The sequence below is a fragment of the Erythrolamprus reginae genome, chromosome 3, assembly GCF_031021105.1.
Source record: "Erythrolamprus reginae isolate rEryReg1 chromosome 3, rEryReg1.hap1, whole genome shotgun sequence".
Lineage (NCBI taxonomy): Eukaryota > Metazoa > Chordata > Lepidosauria > Squamata > Dipsadidae > Erythrolamprus > Erythrolamprus reginae.
In genome coordinates this window covers 80488053-80508182 of record NC_091952.1, presented here as the reverse complement: position 1 = coordinate 80508182, position 20130 = coordinate 80488053, and the positions used below count along the sequence as shown (strand labels likewise).

The window sequence follows — 20130 nt, the reverse complement described above, 5'->3', positions numbered from 1 at the left end:
CCAAAGATCAAATTTTGAATGGGCTTCAGTTTTTGACCACATGCTTGCTTCAGGAAATCAAATATTTGCTTGAATTTTGTTGACATATCAAATGGAGAGAATGATGTAATTATCTGACAGCTCAGCTCTCAAGGTTCCAGGTATGTCAAACATCATTCCCTGGCGAATGGATAGCCCAAGTGGTGCGCGATAGGGGAGGAAGCAACAAGAGCTAAGCCTCCATCAATGAACAGGTCTGAACTAAAAATGACAGAGCTGATTATAGATGGGAAGTGGGTGGATGGACCTATCACGCATGCAGTGGCCAAATTGATCAATTATGTATAAAGGCAAATATTTCTTCAATTGTAGTTTTTACACTCTGACAATGATAGCAGAGCCTAACGAAAGCTAAATGGATAATGTATTTTAGGTTCCAAAGATCACAATGTTTGTCTCTTCTTCAATAACCAAATTCATCCATTCTATGGTTCTCTATAAAAATATGAGAAAGTTTAATGTTTCCAAATGTAAAATAATGCACTTGGGGAAAAGGAATCCTCAATCGGAGTATTGTATTGGCAGTTCTGTGTTAGCAAAAACTTCAGAAGAAAAGGATTTAGGGGTAGTGATTTCTGACAGTCTCAAAATGGGTGAACAGTGCAGTCAGGAGGTAGGGAAAGCAAGTAGGATGCTTGGCTGCATAGCTAGACGTATAACAAGCAGGAAGAGGGAGATTATGATCCCGCTACATAGAGTGCTGGTGAGACCACATTTGGAATACTGTGTTCAGTTCTGGAGACCTCACCTACAAAAAGATATTGACAAAATTGAATGGATCTTAAGCATGGTGGAAGGTCTTAAGCATAAAACGTATCAGGAAAGACTTAATGAACTCAATCTGTATAGTCTGGAGGACAGAAGGAAAAGGGGGAACATGATTGAAACATTTAAATATGTTAAAGGGTTAAATAAGGTCCAGGAGGGAAGTGTTTTTAATAGGAAAGTGAACACAAGAACAAGGGGGCACAATCTGAAGTTAGTTGGGGGAAAGATCCAAAGCAACATGAGAAAATATTATTTTACTGAAAGAGTAGTAGATCCTTGGAACAAACTTCCAGCAGACATGGTAGATAAATCCACAGTAACTGAATTTAAACATGCCTGGGATAAACACATATCCATCCTAAGATAAAATACAGAAAATAGTATAAGGGCAGACTAGATGGACCATGAGGTCTTTTTCTGCCGTCAGACCTCTATGTTTCTATGTTAAATAGAAGAAGAAATGGAAAGATAAATTCCCAGATAAATTATTTATTATTGCCCTCTATGTTAGCATTACATCCATATAAAGGCTACCTTCTGGCTCAGCTTCAGGGTTCAACAGTGAATGGCATTGTGTTGCACTGTTTCTCTTCTTTCTTCCGAAGCTGGTTCTAGTTCATGTTGATGAAAATGAAAGTGTTACTAGCACACAGATCCTGATTTCTGGGGGTCTTCAAGGCTTGGCAGTAGCGGTTCTTCTACGCTGCTGCTTAAGATCTCCACAAAGCTTCTGGGTGAGATTCTTCAGTGGCACAGGTTGAGGTATCATCAGTATGTTGATGATATCTTTACATTTTTGCACTGGGCTGAACAGGTAATGTGGTGGAAGCTCTGTTGTGGTGTCTGGAGGCTGTGGAAGCTTGGATGGGGAAGAAGTTTCAACCCAACACTGCTTGGTTTTTTTTTTTTGGAACCCCTGGTTCTAGATAGTTTTCCTTGTACTGAATGGGGTTGCATTATCCCAAACAGAATCCATGTACAATTTGGATATGCTTCTGGATAGCTTGGAGGGTTTTTGCATATCATTGTATGCCAGTTGCATCCTTTCTTAAATCAAGAGACTCTGCACATAGTCCTTCATGCTTTTGTCACCTCCTGAGTGGATTATTGCAAGTAGCTCCACATGGGTCTGGCCTTACAAAACATACAGATGCTGCAGCTGGTCTTAAATGAGGCAGTTATGGACTCCCCCTGGTATGCATATGTTACACTTCTACCCTGTGAGTTGTACTGGTTACCAGTAAGGTTCTGAGTGCAATTCACAAATAGTCATCTGTAAAGACCTTCCTGGCATGGGGCCTGGTTATTTATGGGACCACCTCTCCTTGATTGTTTCGACTCATCCCATCCCATCTGGCAGAAAAAAGAATGTCATGGTTCCCATTGATGGAGGAATGTCATCTGGAAGGCCACAGGATATAAAAGTTCTGCCATGGCATCTTCCCTTTGGAATATCATTTCTCCAGAGAGTAGATTGGCCTTGGTCCTGCTGGTCTTTTGCAAAACTCTAAAGACTTGGTCGTAGTCCCAGCACTGGATTGTCAATTAGAGATCAAGGAGTGGGTATTTTAATTGTTTGATTGGTTTTTATCTTATAGGCAGCAAATATATTTTATTTAGATATAGTTTATGTTTTAACTGCTGTTAGTGACACAGAGTCATCCTGGTGAGATTGTGGCCATATAAATTGAGTGAAATAAATATATGATTGGCTGCACAATTAGTTGGATTTTATTCTGGTTCAGAAAATGGAATAAATATTTGGCATTTAAACTGGTGCTTAAATACAATAATTTAAATAGGCAAGTGATTTAATTTCCATCATTTTGTTTGCTATCATGACTCTTGTTTGATATGCTTCTTAAGCAATTTTTAAAGAGATGCCTGTGCATTCTTGGTACTAAAGCTATATTAATTTCTGAAAATGTCATTTTGTTGGACCTTAATATCAAAGTAAATTTAGTTCTCATGCTGTAGCTTATCCATCTGGCCAAACATAGAAAATGGGATTGCGCTAAGAAAGCACTGTAAACAGTTTCATTGTTAATGATGACTGATCTAATACGTTGTGGGTTAAAATAAATACATTTTCATTCCTTGAATCTGCATTAAACAGGCTTTTAAAACCTGAGGAATTATGTACCCTCTTTTAAAATTTATTCAGATTTTCTAAATGCTATGATTACATTTAAAAATAGGTTTTATGGTATCCTGCCTTTCCAAATAAAGTTACCTTATACAGTGATACCTTATCTTATGAATTTAATTGGTTTCGGGACGAGGTTCGTAAGGTGAAAAGTTCGTAAGATGAAACAATGTTTCCCATAGGAATCAATGGAAAAGCGAATAATGCGTGCAAGCCCAAACTTCACCCCTTTTGCCTTACGCCGCTGGGAATCCCCGCCTCTGGACTTTCGTTGCCAGCCGAAATACCTGTTTTTGTGCTGCTGGGATTCCCTTGAGGCTCCCCTCCCTGGGAAACCTCACCTCTGGACTTCCATGTTTTTGCAATGCTGTGATTTCACTGAGGCTCCCCTCCTTGGGAAACCCCACCTCCGGACTTCCATGTTTTTGCAATGCTGCGATTTCGCTGAGGCTCCCCACGCTGGTATTCAAAGCAGCACTGGCAAAAATGAAGGTAATCCCAGCGAGGGGAGCCTCAGCGAAATTGCAGCATCGCAAAAACGGGTGCTTCGCTGGCATCAGAAATCTGGAGGTGGGGTTTCTCAGCGAGGGGAGCCTTCGGCTGGCAACGGAAATCCAGAGGCGGGGCATCCCAGAGGCGGTGGCTTGGGCTCGTAAGGTGAAAATAGTTCAGAAGAAGAGGCAAAAAAATCTTAAACACCAGGTTCGTATCTCGAAAAGTTTGTATGAAGAGGTATCACTGTATTTATATTACTGATTTAAAAGAGTTAGAATGTTCACATAGATATCTCATCTGATTATCTACAAGAAGGGCAGTAATCTTGAAGAAGGAATACAGTCCCATGAAAAAAGACTAAAGTACTTTTGATTCTTTAATCCTATAAATTTCCTCTGAACACTTAAATGTTTTTTTTACAGTGAAATCAAATTTATTACAGATTTTTGTGCCTGCAAAAGGAAACAGAAAGGGATATTTTTTTCTGCTACATTGTCTGCTTCCTTCTCTGCTTTAAATCTATTCTATAAATGGAACTGAATGAGCTCCCCACCACCACCAACCCTAAGTCTCAGAAACTTACTAATATGCTAATATTAGAGGAGGGAGAGAAACAGTTGAAGGAAGTTGTCTGTTGAAAAGAAAAGGGGGATAGCCCATCATTCCTTTCTGAGTTACATGATGAATTGGGGAAACTCTGATTGAAAATTCTAATCACAGCCTTACAGTCCTTCAGATCTCAACTGCTGACAGTTGATTCACTCCTTTTCATGCCTGCTGCTCACACTGCTTATGGTGTCTCTTATGCGTGAATCTATCATTAGCACACAGCATTGATGGATGGGTTAGAGTACCTCTGTCCTCAAAACCTGGGAAATGCTTCTTTTTCAGGATTGCAGAGCCTGTATGTGACATCGTCATGAACGAAAGAAGAAAGTAGTACAGCATCGGATGCACCTGCTTGCTGCCCATAACAAAAAAGACAGAGGGGAGAAAATGATGCATTGTGGGGAATGTGAGTATATGGCTAGTTTTGACCTTACTAGCAATCGGTGGAGAACAATATTTTCCATAATCAGGGCAAAACTACTGGGACTATGACTATTTCACTCTGAAATCAACAAAGTAAACCTTATCATCTGCTACCCAAAATATATTTAAACATTTGGTTTTTCAGAGCAGTCTTCGCAACCAGAAAGATTGATTATAATGTAGATGAGTTGTTTTTTTTTAAATGAACCTCTGTCTTTTATGTGCCTTGACCACCTTCCTATATTTAAAGGGTACTTTTTAGGTACGTGCTTTTCTGGTTGGTATGCCATGTCTTAGAGAAAACAGATTTTGGCTCAGAAGGAAGGTCAAATGTTCAATCAAACACTAGTATAGGTCATACTATGCTTCTATGCTTCACTGCTCTGTCTTGTAATAAATAAATTTGCAGAGTTGACAGAAATTTGTTTTAAAGTTTAGCACTCTGTACTTAATCTCAAAATTCAATAAGAAAAAAATATTTAAAAAATTAGGGTGCACCATGCTGAACATTTGAAGAGCTGCCAAACTGGAATGGATTTATGTTACTTTTTCTGTTATTTACCTACACAGATGCATAGAAAACATTTTTTAAAAAAATAAGAATTTCCATCATTTACAAATATTCTGAATGTTTGTAGCAACTTGTTATGGATGATCAGTTGTTGGAAATGTAGACTTATCAGAGGTAGTATTGTCTTATGAACATCAATGTACACACAAACACTTTTCTTTCTGTTTTATTAGTTATCACAAGAATTTCTACTTAAATTTCTTTATTAGTTTTTACAGTTTTAAATATGGCTCTACACCTATATGTATAAATTATTATTGCTCCAAATTTCCCCAAATGCTCTCACATTTCTGGTACGTCCCAGAGCAAACAACCCCCTTCTCCACACACTTGAAGAAGCCTCTTGTTGCAAATAGACTAGCCCAGCACTGTCTACATCAAGGCTGTATAGAAAGAAATCCGTCATCAGGCATGGGGGAATTGAAATTTTCCCTTCCCCCTAGGCTTATAGAATTTATACATGGTATGCTTGTATGTATGATTGATTCTTTAAATTGGGGTTTTTTAGATTATTTTTAATATTAGATTTGTTTGCATTGTCTTTTTTATTGTTGTTAGCCACCCCGAGTGTTCGGAGAGGGGCGGCATACAAATCTAGTAAATAAATTAAAAAAATAAAAAAATCCATCAGGGAAAATCAACGAGTTCAGGAAGCAAAGGATCCAGTTAATTAGTCCAGAAAGCCAGAGCGAATGCAGTGACTCTAGAAAAGTTCAAACATCGGCATTCAACACTTCAGAAACTCAGTGTTCGTTCCTGACAAATGCCCCTCCCCACAGCATCTCCTTAAGTGTCATTCCCCAGGAGTGCCTTGTAAAGATGGGCTGGGCACTCTTCTCATGAGTAGTCTGCTCAGTCTGCACTGTTCTCGCCTTCTCTCCACTCTCCATGCTCTTGGATCAGAAGGGGATGGTCCTTGCTCTTTGCCTGAGCTCTGTCTCTCATGTTCATCCTGCTCCCACTCCTCCCTGTTTACAAGCTGTTCTAATCCTGAAACGCCCTGGCTTTCCCCATTTTCTTCCAATGCCAATGGAGCTGCTCCCTCAATCTCTGTCGGCTCAGGTTCTAGCACATCTCCCCCAGCAGATTCAGGGTCCAACAGGATAATGACAGTTAGCATATATAAATGGGAAGTGAGAAGCAAAGCATACCCTATAACATAATACAGTAATACCTCGTCTTACGAACTTAATTGGTTCCGGGAGGAGGTTTGTAAGGCGAAAAGTTCGTAAGATGAAACAATGTTTCCCATAGGAAACAATGTAAAATCAATTAATCTGTGCAAGCAAAACCCCCCCCGCAAAAACGGCGCTCTGCTGGGCACCGCTGCCCTGCTGTCACCTTTTGAAACAGCCGGGCACTTCTCAGCGTTCTCCTGAATGCCGGACCCAGAAGTTCGGCAAAAGTTTGAGTTCGGGTGGTCGCCGAGAAGCCCCGCCCCCAGCTGTCACCTTTTGAAACAGTCGGGGGTCTTCTCGGCGTTCTCCCGAATGCCGAACCTGAATGTTTGCCGAACTTCCGGGTTCGGTGTTCGGGAGGCTGCTGAGAAGCCCCGCCGCCCGACTGTCGCCTTTTGAAACAGCTTGGGGGCTTCTCGGCGTTCCCCCAAATGCAAACCCGGAAGTTTGGCAAAAGTTCGGTTTCGGCATTCGGGAGAATGCTGAGAAGCCCCGCCACCCGGCTGTCAGCTTGCCAGAAGAGCCGTGGAGCTGTTGGCCGGTCGGGAGGCTCAAACAGAGGTGGGGAATCCCAATAGGGAATTCCATGGGCGGAGCTTAGAGCTTTTTTAGAATTATGTCTATGTGACAAGAAAAAAACCTTATATGTCTCATGTGATGAAGTGACAGGAATCTGTCTTTTAGAAGAAGTTATTTTTGTGACTAATGTTGCCTTTCATGGCAATCATTTTATAAATAGTCAAGGACTTCAGAAAATAGCCATTTTGATAAAATAGCCAAAATATGCTCTGAAAATTCCACTGGGTTATACAAGTAGGCCTTGACACAACCACAATTTGGACCACATCTTCTGTGGTTAAGTGATGCAGGTATTAAGTGAGCCATGCCTGATTTTACAGCTTTTTTTTACTGCTTCTCTTAAGCAAATCACCATAAATCATTAAATGAATCCACATTGCTCCATTGCTTTTGCTTGCCGGAAGCCACCCGGAAAGGTCATGAATGGTGATCCCAGGACCCAGAGACACTGTAACTATCATAAATATATGCTGGTTGCCAAGCAACTAAATTATAGTCATGTGACTATGTCCGAAGACCAACCATTAGTCTCATTTTTCTGTGCCATTGTAACTTTGAATATTTGTTAAATTAATGTTCTTAAATCAATAACTACTTGCAAAGGCTAGTTCCAGTCTACAGCATTCACTACAGGAAGAATATGTACATGGTAGAAATATAGGAAATGAAGATGAAATATATAAAGAAGTAGAGCTATTAGTAAGAAATATTGTTTTATGGTATATTAATCACTCACAGATTTACAGGTTAAAAGATGAAGGTTTCCCTGTCAATTGTGTCTCTAGAACAGTCCTTCTCAAATAGTGGGGCAGGCTCCCCTAGGGGGCGTAGAATGATGCCAGGAGGGCACGTGTGACCCCAGGGAACATGCATGGTCCCTCTTGATTCATTCCCCCAGATGGGAGTGTTTTCCAAGTTGCATGCTTCTCCGAGCCCAGAAGAGAAGGTGGCCGGGTGTGGCGTGGTGGCGGCGTGGGTTCCTCTTGTTTATTCAATTTTTATGCCGCCCTTCTCCTTAGACTCAGGGCAGCTTACAACATGTTAGCAATAGCACTTTTTAACAGAGCCAGGCTATTGCCCCCACAATCTGGGTCCTCATTTTACCCACCTCGGAAGGATGGAAGGCTGAGTCAACCTTGAGCCAGTGATGAGATTTGAACCACTGACCTTCAGATCTACAGTCAGCTTCAGTGGCCTGCAGTACAGCACTCTACCTGCTGCACCACTCCGGCTCTTAGTGTTACTTGTTCTCAGTGGGCGCCATGGTAGCCATGAACGGTGTGGCGAACCTGCTGGTGGACAAGGAGGAACATCCTTTGCAGCTGGGCAAAATCTTCAAACAGCATTCTAAAGCCTCCTTCCACACCATTCATTGTGAGTGCCCAGCAGAGGCGGCATTTAAGGGCCAAGCTGGTGACCCAAAACATCAGCTTGATTAAGATGGCCTGGCCCCATGTCAAAAGAGGGTCCTAACAATGGCAATCTATGCATGCTTAATTGAAAACAGGCTCCACTGATTTCAGTGTCATTTACTCCCAAGGAAGTGGGTATAGCAGCCTTCCCCAGCCAATAGTTTGCTTGCAACTTATAATAAATAAAATAATAAATATTAACACTAAAATTCAATTGGGGCCCAGATCAGAGAGTTGGGAGGGGGCGCATAATGTTTACTTCTTCCTGGGGAGGGCATATCAGAAAATAATTGAGAAGCACTGCTCTAGGAGATGGTGCTCTTCTCTATTTCTTGGCTGAAGGAGCAAGCATTGTCCCAAGATGATGTCCTTGGTCATGTGACCGCATGACTATAGGCCAAAGATGCATGGAACTCTGTTTCCTTCTCACCAAAGTGGTTCCTAATAACCTACTTGCATTTGCATACTTTCAAACTGCTAGGTGGGCTGGAGCCGGTGCAAATAATAGGAGTTCACCCCATTGAGTGGAGGGTGGGTCTTGAACATGGGCTGTCAGCTCTCCAGTTGACAAATGCAACTTCTTTAACTGCACCGAACCATTAGGCCTCGATTTAAAGATAGACCTTGACACATGGCCATTCATTCAGTGACTGTGTGTAAATGCTCTTGAAAGACAGTGGTAAGTGCCTTTTCTCCATCCTCTTCTCCCTGCGTTTAGGAGGAGGAAGAAGAAGACGAGATAATGCAATTAGGGATGGCTTTTACCCGGGCCACTCACACATTAATTTATAGTTATTTACTAATTGCAGCATGTACATGTATTATAATAAGGTCTTGTAATTACAAATAATATATTTAGTCTCATATGTCGATTTGCCAGTGGTGGAAGCTGTACTAAAATTATAATAGTTTGTTCATCATTTTCCATCATTTAAATGTAAATTCACTTTAAAATTGTCTTGGAATATGGAATAGGAAGATGTTTATAAATAAGAATTGTGTCCATTAGCCTCAATGTGATAAACATATTTTATTTTAATGCATTTGAAATACAGGCATATATGGCTGTCTATGCACAATGCTCAATTGTTGCCTGTAACAAAATATCTTAGTTGGAAGCTTCTTCCATCTAGAAAATACAAAAGAATTAACACACATTAATCATATAGGGTGTGACACCCATATTCTATAGTGGCTTTAATTATCTGAATTTTCCTACTTCTGAGGATGGTTATATAAATAAATACAGTGAACTGGGCTTAGCTGGGCATTAGCAATCACATTTTAAGAAAATACTGAAAACTCATCCAGTACTTCTTCAATGGATTTTATCTTAGGTTCCAGACTGAATGTTAGTATTTATCTATCTGGATTATATATTCATTAACTTATAAATGTTTATTACTATTTTCCTTTTTTTAAAAAAACAGGATTCTATTTTGAAATTTTTTCTTGGAAATGATTTTATCTTTATATATCTCAGTTGTCTTCCTTTTGAGATAAGCAGTATTATGCAAAGCATAGAAGTAAGCCAAATAAATGAAAGTTATATGTTAAAAAAAGAAAAGAAAAGAAGGTAGGGAAATTAAATTTACATCAATATAATTCACTACTCATTTTCATACCTTTTTGTCCTTGAAAGTCACCCAAGTAGCATTTTTAATGTTACCTTCATTGCATACATATCATATTCTGTGCACAGAATGAATTGAATTCAGCAACCAATTGTGAGCTCCATATTAACTGAAGACATTCCACAAATATTGCCTATTCATTTTATCATACAGGTAGTTCTTGACTTATCATCACAACTGAGCCCAACATTTATGCTGCTAAGCAACAACAGTTGTTAAATTAATTTTGCCCCATTTTATGACCTTTCTTGCCACAATTGTTAAGTGAATCACTGCAGTAGTTCTTAAGTGAATCTGGCTTTTCCATTGACTTTGCTTATCAGAATGTTGTAAAAGTTGATCACCTGAACCCCAGGACACTGCAACCATCATAAATATGAGCGAAGTTATCAGGTACCTGAATACAATAGTACCTCTAGATACGAGCTGCTCCACATGCGAGTATTCCAAGTGACGAGCCGCGACGCAAGCAAAATTTATGTTCAACACCCGAGCTCAAATTCGGGATACGAGCCGAGCTTCCACTTGGTGGCTCAAGAATCTCCTTGCTTCCAGTTATCTCGGTGCGAAAAACAAAGTCTAAAGGCATTTGTTTGAGATGCGAGTTGATCGACTTACGAGTTCGGGTCTGGAACGAATTAAACTCGTATGTCGAGGTACCACTGTATAAGTATGAAAATGGTCATTAATACTATTTTTAGTGTCATTACAATTTCCAATGGTCACCAAATGTACTGTTGTATGTTAAAGATAATTTCTCCAAATCAACAAACATTCCTTCTTGACAGTCATGTCTTTCAGTGACCCAAAGAGTAAAAATCAGGTTTTTACCCCCCAGCCTAAAGCCATAGGCTTGAATTTCTTTCAATTGCTCATGGTAACCAGTTTCAAGAAGACTCCAAATCCATTTGCACTACTGGGGTGACCCTGAAGACAGAGATAAAAACCTCCAAGTAGGCTCAATGACTCTTTAAAAGAATGTAAATGACCAGCTGTCTGCAAGGAATATAAATCTTTCCATTTCCCATCAGCGCCAGAGCTGAAGAATCTTCTTGGATGAGAAGCAAAGCGTCTTCAAAGAAAAACAAAAAAGTCCAGTTGCCTTTTGGAAAAGCACCTAGGGGACAAAACATTGAGATCTTTCTTTTAGCAGATTCTCTCAATCACCATTCTATCTTCCGACTCCTGAACCCTTTTCTTGAAAACATAGTAGCATATATGAATCTATACAGACTCACAGCAATCTATATGCAACAGCTCATACATTGTGACATATATTTTAGTCTTTCGGTTCACATTTAGGTCTATAGATTCCTTTCTCTTTCTGTATTCAATATCTCCATAAGTTCAAACTACTTTATTTAGATTTATTATAGCCTTTCCTTTTGGTTTTGCTGTACAGACATCTAACATAATCTCTTTTACATACCCTCATTTCATATTTTTATTTATAAACTTCTCTGTTTTACTTATATTATGTTCTAAATTGCAATATTCCATATGCTTTGTACATCACCAGATTGCTGGTACATTTTTTAAAGATCAAGACAACGGTAAGATAGAGAAGGTGTAGTCTAGAATACCAGCTTTAGTCCTGTTTGTGCTACACACAAGATTTTGTACTAACAATAAGATAATACCTGAGAGATCAGTCTGATACAAGCACAGTTAAAACACAGTTTACCCCAAACATGTTCATCATTTCATATACCAACTAAAATATCTAATTTAGATATTAAGTTGCAAGGCAACTTAACAGTGTCCTGCTAAGTAGGATGTATAGGTAGAATATTAAAAAGTTGCTCAGAAATAAAATAATACAAAATGTTTATTTGAAGGAATTATCTTCCATGCAAAAACTTTATAAAGGTAAAATTTGCCCCTGTCCAGTCATTTCCAACTTTAGGGGAAGTCTCCATTTCTTATCCAAGAGAGCCAGCATTGTCTGAAGACATTTCCATGGTCATGTGGCCAACATCATAATATATCAAGGCACATGGTAGAATTTTAGTAGAATTAGTTTATTTTAATTTTAGTAGAATTAGTTTATTTACTGGTACCTATTTACTGGTATTTGCATGTGTTCGTTTCATTACTTTCACTTTCATTCTGTTCTGTTAAAAAGTAGCAATTTCAAGTTTTTTTAAGTAACCCATATACATAGAATAGAATAGAATAGAATAGAATTTTTATTGGCCAAGTGTGGTTGGACACACAAGGAATTTGTCTTTGGTGCATATGCTCTCAGTGTACATAAAATAAAAAGATACATTTGTCAATAATCATGAGGAACAACACTTAATGATTGTCATAGGGGTCAAATAAGCAATCAGGAAACAATAAGTTGGAGGAGATTGGTGATAGCAAAGATGAGAAAAATAATAGTAATAGTAGTGAAGACCTAGTAAATAGTTTGACAGTGGTCAGGGAATTATTTGTTTAGCAGAGTGATGGCATTTGGGAAAAAACTATTCTTGTGTCTAATTGTCTTGGTATGTGCTCTATAGTGGTATGTGCTCTATGTTTTGAGGGTAGGAGTTGAAACGGTTTATGTTCAGGATGTGAGGGGTCAGTAAATATTTTCACAACCCTCTTTTTGACTCATGCAGTTATGAAGGTTAAATTAAAAGCGATTCTTCCAATGTTATGAATTACCACAGAGGGCAGTAATGAGGCTAGAAACTTTGACATATTCCTTGGCATCTCTTCTTTTACTCAGTTGTTAGGAAGTTGTGAGAAATGGGTAAATTGCTACTATTCTGAAGTTAGCAGTTATCATTGTTCTTTAAGCAATATGTTGTGGCTGAATTTACTCTAAATGCGGGGGTTGATAGTGATGACTGGTAATGTGAATAGTGTGCATCACTGGACCAGAAAATGTAAAGGTGGCGAGTTGAGAAGAGATGATTTGTGAGTTTCAAGAATAAAATGAATGACTTGTGTCAGCAATCAACAAGTTTCACATGAGGAAGGTCGATGAACTGATTAAGAGCAACTGATGGATCACTCAGAGAGAAATTGTTGTCAGGCTTGGTACTTCACAGGAGCATCATCTCATTGAGGTTCTTTCATATCAGATGTTTACATAAGAAAGTTCCTTGAATGCTGATGATCAAGGTGAAAGTTTTGGCTATGAGAACAAAGGTAAAGGAATTTCTTTACAGCATTGTGACAGACAGCAAAACAGGGTTATGACACAGAAACAAAGCATCAGCTCGTGGAATGTCATGGAATTTCACCCAAGAAGGCAGGAGGGAATCAAGACACACACTTTGGCAGGAAAATTCATATCTACAACTTTTTAGGGATACAGATGTTTTATTTTCATGAACATGGAGCCATTATCAATTGAGAGTAATATACTCAAGGTTTTGACTTATTAAGCAGCATTTGGGAGAACATGAAGGATATTTGAGGATACTGCTAAGCCACAACCTCATGAGCTACCCAAGAGACAATCGCAAAGTCTCACCATAGAAACATAGAAACCTGATGGCAGAAAAAGACCTCATGGTCCATCTAGTCTGCCCTTATACTATTTTCTGTATTTTATCTTAGGATGGATATATGTTTATCCCAGGCATGTTTAAATTCAGTTACTGTGGATTTACCAACCACGTCTGCTGGACGTTTGTTCCAAGGATCTACTACTCTTTCAGTAAAATAATATTTTCTCACGTTGCTTTTGATCTTTCCCCCAACTAGCTTCAGATTGTGTCCCCTTGTTCTTGTGTTCACTTTCATAATAAAAACACTTCCCTCCTGGACCTTATTTAACCCTTTAACATATTTAAATGTTTCGAACATGTCCCCCCTTTTCCTTCTGTCCTCCAGACTATACAGATTGAGTTCATTAAGTCTTTCCTGATACGTTTTATACCATTCTTGTAGCCCGTTGACCCGTTCAATTTTGTCAATATCTTTTTGTAGGTGAGGTCTCCAGAACTGAACACAGTATTCCAAATGTGGTCTCACCAGCACTCTATATAGCGGGATCATAATCTCTCTCTTTCCCAACATCTCATTTAATCCAGACTTTGAATCATACAACTTCCACTCTCTCTCAAAATTGAAGGGATATCTCCTGAATGTTTGATTTAAATCAAGAGTTTGAAAGATTGATTGAAGAAAGTGTGGTGTTCTTTCATGATTACTTTGATAATTGTGTTCATCATAGAACTGTGTAGAAAATGATGGTGATTAGTGGAAAAGTAAATAGTGATAGAAAACTAATTTCAAGGATTATTTTCCTGTTTATTTTATTCAAATGTTCCTGTATAAACTAAAGTAGTGGGGATAGAGGCATTACTTTTCATTCTAGTATTTTTCCTGTTCTTGCGTTTTTAATTTTCTTACAAAATTAATTTTTGGGAAATATATATCAATTATTTGCACTGATGAGGCTGAATAAAATATTTCAGGCAGAAACTGACCATTAAGAGGTCTCATATTAAAAGAGAAACCATATTATGGAAATATGAACAGTTTTAATATAAATACATACATTCCAATTTAGTTTTCAGACAGCACATTTTTTCTGGAGATGCAAAAGAATATTGCTTATTCGTCACTAGCAAAATGGGTAATGATATTTCTGGGTAATATTGATTTTCCTAATAAGTCTCATCAGACAAACTCATTACTGGGCTCCATAAACTTCTCTTTTTCGAATGTGCATGTTCCTTTAGCTCTGTAGCTTTGCTCTTTAATTCTCCTAGGCTTCTCTTAAGAATAAGGAATGTCTGTGGCCTTTTCCTGCCTGCTTTCGTGGTTCAATACATGGTACAGAATTAATTTAATGCAAGCAGACATTGGCATATGGAAATGAGATTGCACACACAATACAAGCATTGAACAGTTCTTAGGTGGTCACAACTTCTGAATCTGGAAAGATTACAGTGGTGACCTAAGGTTAAAGGTTGTGGATCTCATTACAGATTACCTGACCAATCATTTCCATTAAAAGGGGTTTTTTTAATTACTTTTTTTTAATTTAAAGATTTTAGTGTGAGAATGTTTGGGTGCTTGTGAAATACATGTTCTTATAGAAATTAACTGAGGGGAAAATACCTTTAACAAACCATATATTAAAAGGCATGGCTATACATACTGCACTTTGTCCATTCTTCTCAGTATGCACTAGTTCAAGATATTTCAACATTTGTAAAAATTGTTCAATTCATTATTTATAATCCTTGTTGCCTAACAGTAATTCACGAATCGGTTGGTTGGATTCATACATGCTGCTAGGCCAGAGTTATTTCTGGTACAATTATATGATGTGTGAATCAGTCCAATACAATAAGTCAAATTTCTTTAAATCATCTTCCTAAATCTAGTGCTCTTCAGATGTCATAAGGGATATCAGTACAATTGAGAAAGTCCAAAAATATTTCACAAGGAGAATCCTCCACTGCTCTGTTCACAACAGAATACCTTATGCCAACAGACTTGAAATTTTATTTATTTATTTATTCATTCATTCATTTGTCCAATACACAAATACACAGGAAGAAAAATAGACATGTGATAATATAAATGAGGGTGAAAGTGAACTTAGAGGAGAGGATATATCAAAGGAAGAGAATATATAAGATAGGAGAAAGAAAGTAAAGACAATTGGACAGGGGACAAAAGGCACACCAGTGCACTTATGTACGCCCCTTACTGGCCCCTTAGGAACCTGGAGAGGTCAATCGTGGAGAGTCTAAGGGAGAAGTGTTGAGGGTCAGGGGTTGACACAATTGAGTCCGGTAATGAGTTCCACGCTTTGATAACTTCATTGTTGAAATCATATTTTTTACAGTCAAGTTTGGAGTGGTTTGTATTAAGTTTGAATCTGTTGCGTGTTCTTGTGTTGTTGCGGTTGAAGCTGAAGTAGTCATTGACCGGTAGGACGTTGCAGCATATGATCTTGTGGGCAATACTCAAATCGTGTTTTAGGCACCGTAGTTCTAGGCTTTCTAGGCCCAGGATTGTTAGTCTATTTTCGTAGGATATTCTGTTTCGAGTGGAGGAGTGAAGGGCTCTTCTGGGGAAATATCTTTGGACATTTTCAAGGGTGTTGATGTCTGAGATGTGGTATGGGTTCCAGACAGATGAGCAGTAGTCTAGCAAAAGTTTTGTAGGCTCTTGTGAGTAGTGTGAGCTTAGATAGCTTAGAACTACATTGCCTTCGATCTGACCTAAATGTAGTTAATCAAATCATCCACAATGTCTTACTTATCAATGATTTCTTCAAATTCAACCACAACAATACATGAGCATACAATAGATTCAAACTTAATGTAAATTGCTCCAAATTTGCCTGCAGAAAATACGACTTCAGCAACAGAGAGATCAATGCCTGGAATGCACTATCTGACTCTGGTTTGGTTTCCTCCCCAAACCTCTAAAATGTTAATCTTAGACTATCTACATTTACCTCACCCCATTCCTAAGAGGGGTGTGCATAAGCGCACCATTGTGCCTACTTTCCCTGTTCTACTGTCCTATGGCATAATTTACCTGTACTTAATTTGCTAATATTTATTAACATTAATGCTTAATGCAAATACCTACTTCCTTGTACATGTTTGACAAATAAATAAAATAAATAAGGGACAAAGGAATTATAAATATTAAAGTCCAGCAAATCTGGAAAGCACCAGACAGAAAGCTGTCCTAAGTCATAAATAACAAAAATTGCAGACTTTTGTATCAGAAAAGCATGCCTAATGGTTTGAATATTATTATTTGTGAGTTTACACACTGAAGTAATTTTAAATGTTTGTTCCTAGACTCTGGAACTCCCAAAAGACAACTGTTTATCTTGCTCTGAAGACCTTTTTAATGATCTTCCGTCAAGCTGTTCAGACTAGGCTTTTGTTCTGTTAAGTTGAATTGGGCTGCATCAATTGTACGTTTTATGACTCTGAAGATGGGGTTAGTTATATGCTGTTTATTATCTTCTCAGATATTGTCTATTTCCTTCTGTGACAAAGTATACACTAATGTCACTGAGAAAACATTGTGTATGCAGTCTTAATATGGTATAGTGGTTTTGGCACTGAATTTTGATTAATGTTTGTATTGTTATTGAATGGGAATCGTTATGAATACAGATCTTGTTCATGTTTGTAATTTGGTCATGCTACAATTGATTTAATTTTTATAGTGTGTATGTGTGTGTGTGTGTGTGTAACTTGGTGAGTTAAACCCGCTGGTGGGATGAGACCACTTTGAGACCATTCCAGGTGGTAACAAACTCAGAATTAATTCATTGTATTATTTTGGACTATTTATTAGCTTTCTTTGTCCAGTTCACAGTCCTAGTTCTATTCAGGGCTGGAGCTGTTTAGATTTTTTATCAGCTAGAATAGTTAATCTGTAGTGCTGTTCTTATAATTTGTAATTTTTATCAGTGCTTTCAGTATATTCTTATTTATGTCTGATTTGGGAATTTGAGCTTTTTATTGAATAGATAAATTTGTTTTTGTTATATTATGTGGGTTTTTTTCTCTGTAGCCCAGGATATAGTATTAAATACATACTATAAATCCACAAACTATACAGTGAAGGCTAGAATATTCTGTGACTTGTACTAATTGCATGTGGCAATTAGATAGTTCTTAGATATTTGAACCAGCTCACTGGGCTTAATTAATCCTGCATGCATAATATATTACTAGGCACTTATGCAAACTTTCATGCAGAGTTATGGTTGTAACTTGATCCCACATGTTGAAATGGGACTCATATATTTGCAGAGTGGGAATTAATCTTTTTTTTAAGAGCTAGAGGGAAATATTGCAGCTATTTTCAAATTCAGTGTCCCCAACCTTTGGTGGTGAATTGTGAAAATAGGCATAACATCTTGAATCATGTGACCTTTAGAAGTTTTGAATAAAAGTCAAAAAGGAGCAAAGTTCAGCCCAGCCATCTGTGCCTCTATATTTGTGGTAGAAATCTTCATTTATCTTTTGTGCCCTAGATCTATTAAGAAGCTAGGTTTATCCTCCTTAAATTCAGCCTGTTATATATTTACATAAAACATGAAAGTCAGTCAGATTTCACTAGTACATAGTAAGATTCAGTATGCTTTGAGTCATGCTCAACTAACTGTCGATAATTTCATGGACAAGCCCATGTAATTTTCTTGGCAGCAATACTGAAGTGTTTTGCCACTACTCTATTCTAGAATAGACACAATACCCAACTTGTGTTATGAATGCTCAGTAATAGTTAAAATAAATGGCCTTGGGATATTATAGTGCCAGGTTGTTATCAGGGAGAAAAATAAATCCCGTGCCAGTTTATATTTGCTTTGCATGAGTCAAACTGTGAAACTAATTTAAGAACTTTCACAGTTGGCTTCAATGAAGACTGCCAGTACTTTGATCATATTAAATTGTACATGATTAGTTCCAAAAAGTCCTGGCTTCGATAGTACTCATCAGAATCAGAGTGCCAAAGCTCAATGAATGCTCTGATCAGCTAGCATAAAGGTGACCAATATGTTGAGAGAGTTAATCTTTAAAGCAGAATTAATGCATTTTATGTGATAGAATGTAGTCCAGATTCTCAGGAGGGAAGGGATACATTCCAGAGGAACAAGAGACAATTCAGACAGCTTGTGTTAGAGAAAGAGAGTGAAGACAGCGCCTCTTAATAGTTCCCAGAATATATCTTTATGGGAGTGGTAATCTGCTTTAATTTGGCAGGTTTCTAGGAATGAGTGCAAAACAATAAAAAGAAATTTGCTTGGATGTATTACAGTGTGTCTTTCTTGATCGTTGATGCCTGAGATCTTAAAAGTATTGGATGCTAGAAGATAGAAAAATAAATTAAGAGTCTTTTTGCTGCTTAAGCCTTCTAATTTTGGGGGGCATTTCCTTCATGTTATGTTTATATTTATTCTTTTTTTTCCTGTTTGAAAATACTTTTGGAAAACATCCCAGACATATTAGCTTCTATCTCATGATTGTGATGATTAAACTTTCACCCACATGTTCTTAATTAGTTGTTTGTTTTACATATTTTCATTTGCAGACATTCCAGGAATAAAGGAATAAAATTTGTTTCTCAGCTGATTTAAAGGATAGCCTGAATAAACTTAACAATGTAGTAACAATTAGCTAGAGTATTATCTGGGTAACTGGAGAAATAGTTTCATCAATTTCGCCCTGGGATGATTATGTATATGAAATAGAAAATAGGACCACTATGCCTTTTTGTCAAGAAGACGAAGCACTTAGGTTTAATCTGAAGCTGATGCAAATTGTCTGAAGGTGATGCAAATTATCTAATGGAAATAAGCTCAAATAGCCCCCATTTTCAAAATTGTATTATTAGAAAAAACCCTGTGTGAGACAATAGGATGTGTAATAGGTTTCAATATTAGCCATGGATAGGATAGGAATAATTTTCTTGCAGCCTCTCTCATGACATTATGCCTAAATGCTCTTTCCCTTATGTAGCTGCAAAAAGGAATTGGAGGACTTGACACCGCTAACTTGGGGTGGCCAGCAGAGGGCATCCTTCTCACCATTGCCAACTCTCCTCTGCCAACTCAGTGTCACCAATTCTTCACAGGAAATCTCAGTATCAGAAAGTCGCTGCAGGAATAAAAACCCTCTGCTATTGCCTCCAAGTCGCTTTACACATTTTTAAAGCCCCTTGTCTCTGCCAGTTTTTTTTATAAAGTGCAAGGTTTTTTCCCCTAATGCTGAGGCTCTGCAAGGTTTTTATAAAATCATCTGCTACAACGTCCTTCCTATCAACGACTACTTCAGCTTCAATCACAACAATAGATGAGCACATAAAAGATACAAACTCAAAGTAAACTGCTCCAAACTCGACTGTAGAAAATATGACTTTAGCAACCGAGTTGTTAATGCATGAAACTCACTACTGGACTCTGTTGCTTCATCACCAAACCCACTAAACTTTACCCTTAGACTAAAGACTGTTGACCTCACCCGATTCCTAAGTGGTCAGTAAGGGGCGTGCGTAAATGCACCAGCATGCCTACTATTCCTGTCCTAATGTTTCCCTCTTATTTGTACCAATATCATGTATATAAACAGTGCTATTTCTTACATACTAACAATACATACTTGACAAAAATAAATAAATAAAAATAAAATAAATAATAAACCTTTAGAAGTTTCGAATAAAAGTCAAAAAGGAGCAAAGTTCAGCCCAGCCATCTGTGTTGTGATAGGAATCTTCATCCAGAGCTAGGCCTTCACATAATATGTGTAAAGTACAATAATTTGAATTTAGCCATTTGTGT

General features: G+C 37.9%; 1 protein-coding gene across 1 annotated transcript in view; it reads left to right on the top strand.

Moving 5' to 3' along the window:
• Positions 1-20130, top strand: part of DAB1 (DAB adaptor protein 1) — a 283159-nt gene that overhangs the window by 46801 nt on the left and 216228 nt on the right. Inside the window, exon 2 of the mRNA XM_070746003.1 lies at positions 4340-4463. The gene's annotated coding sequence lies outside the window, so the exon portion shown is untranslated. The remainder of the gene's footprint in view (positions 1-4339; positions 4464-20130) is intronic.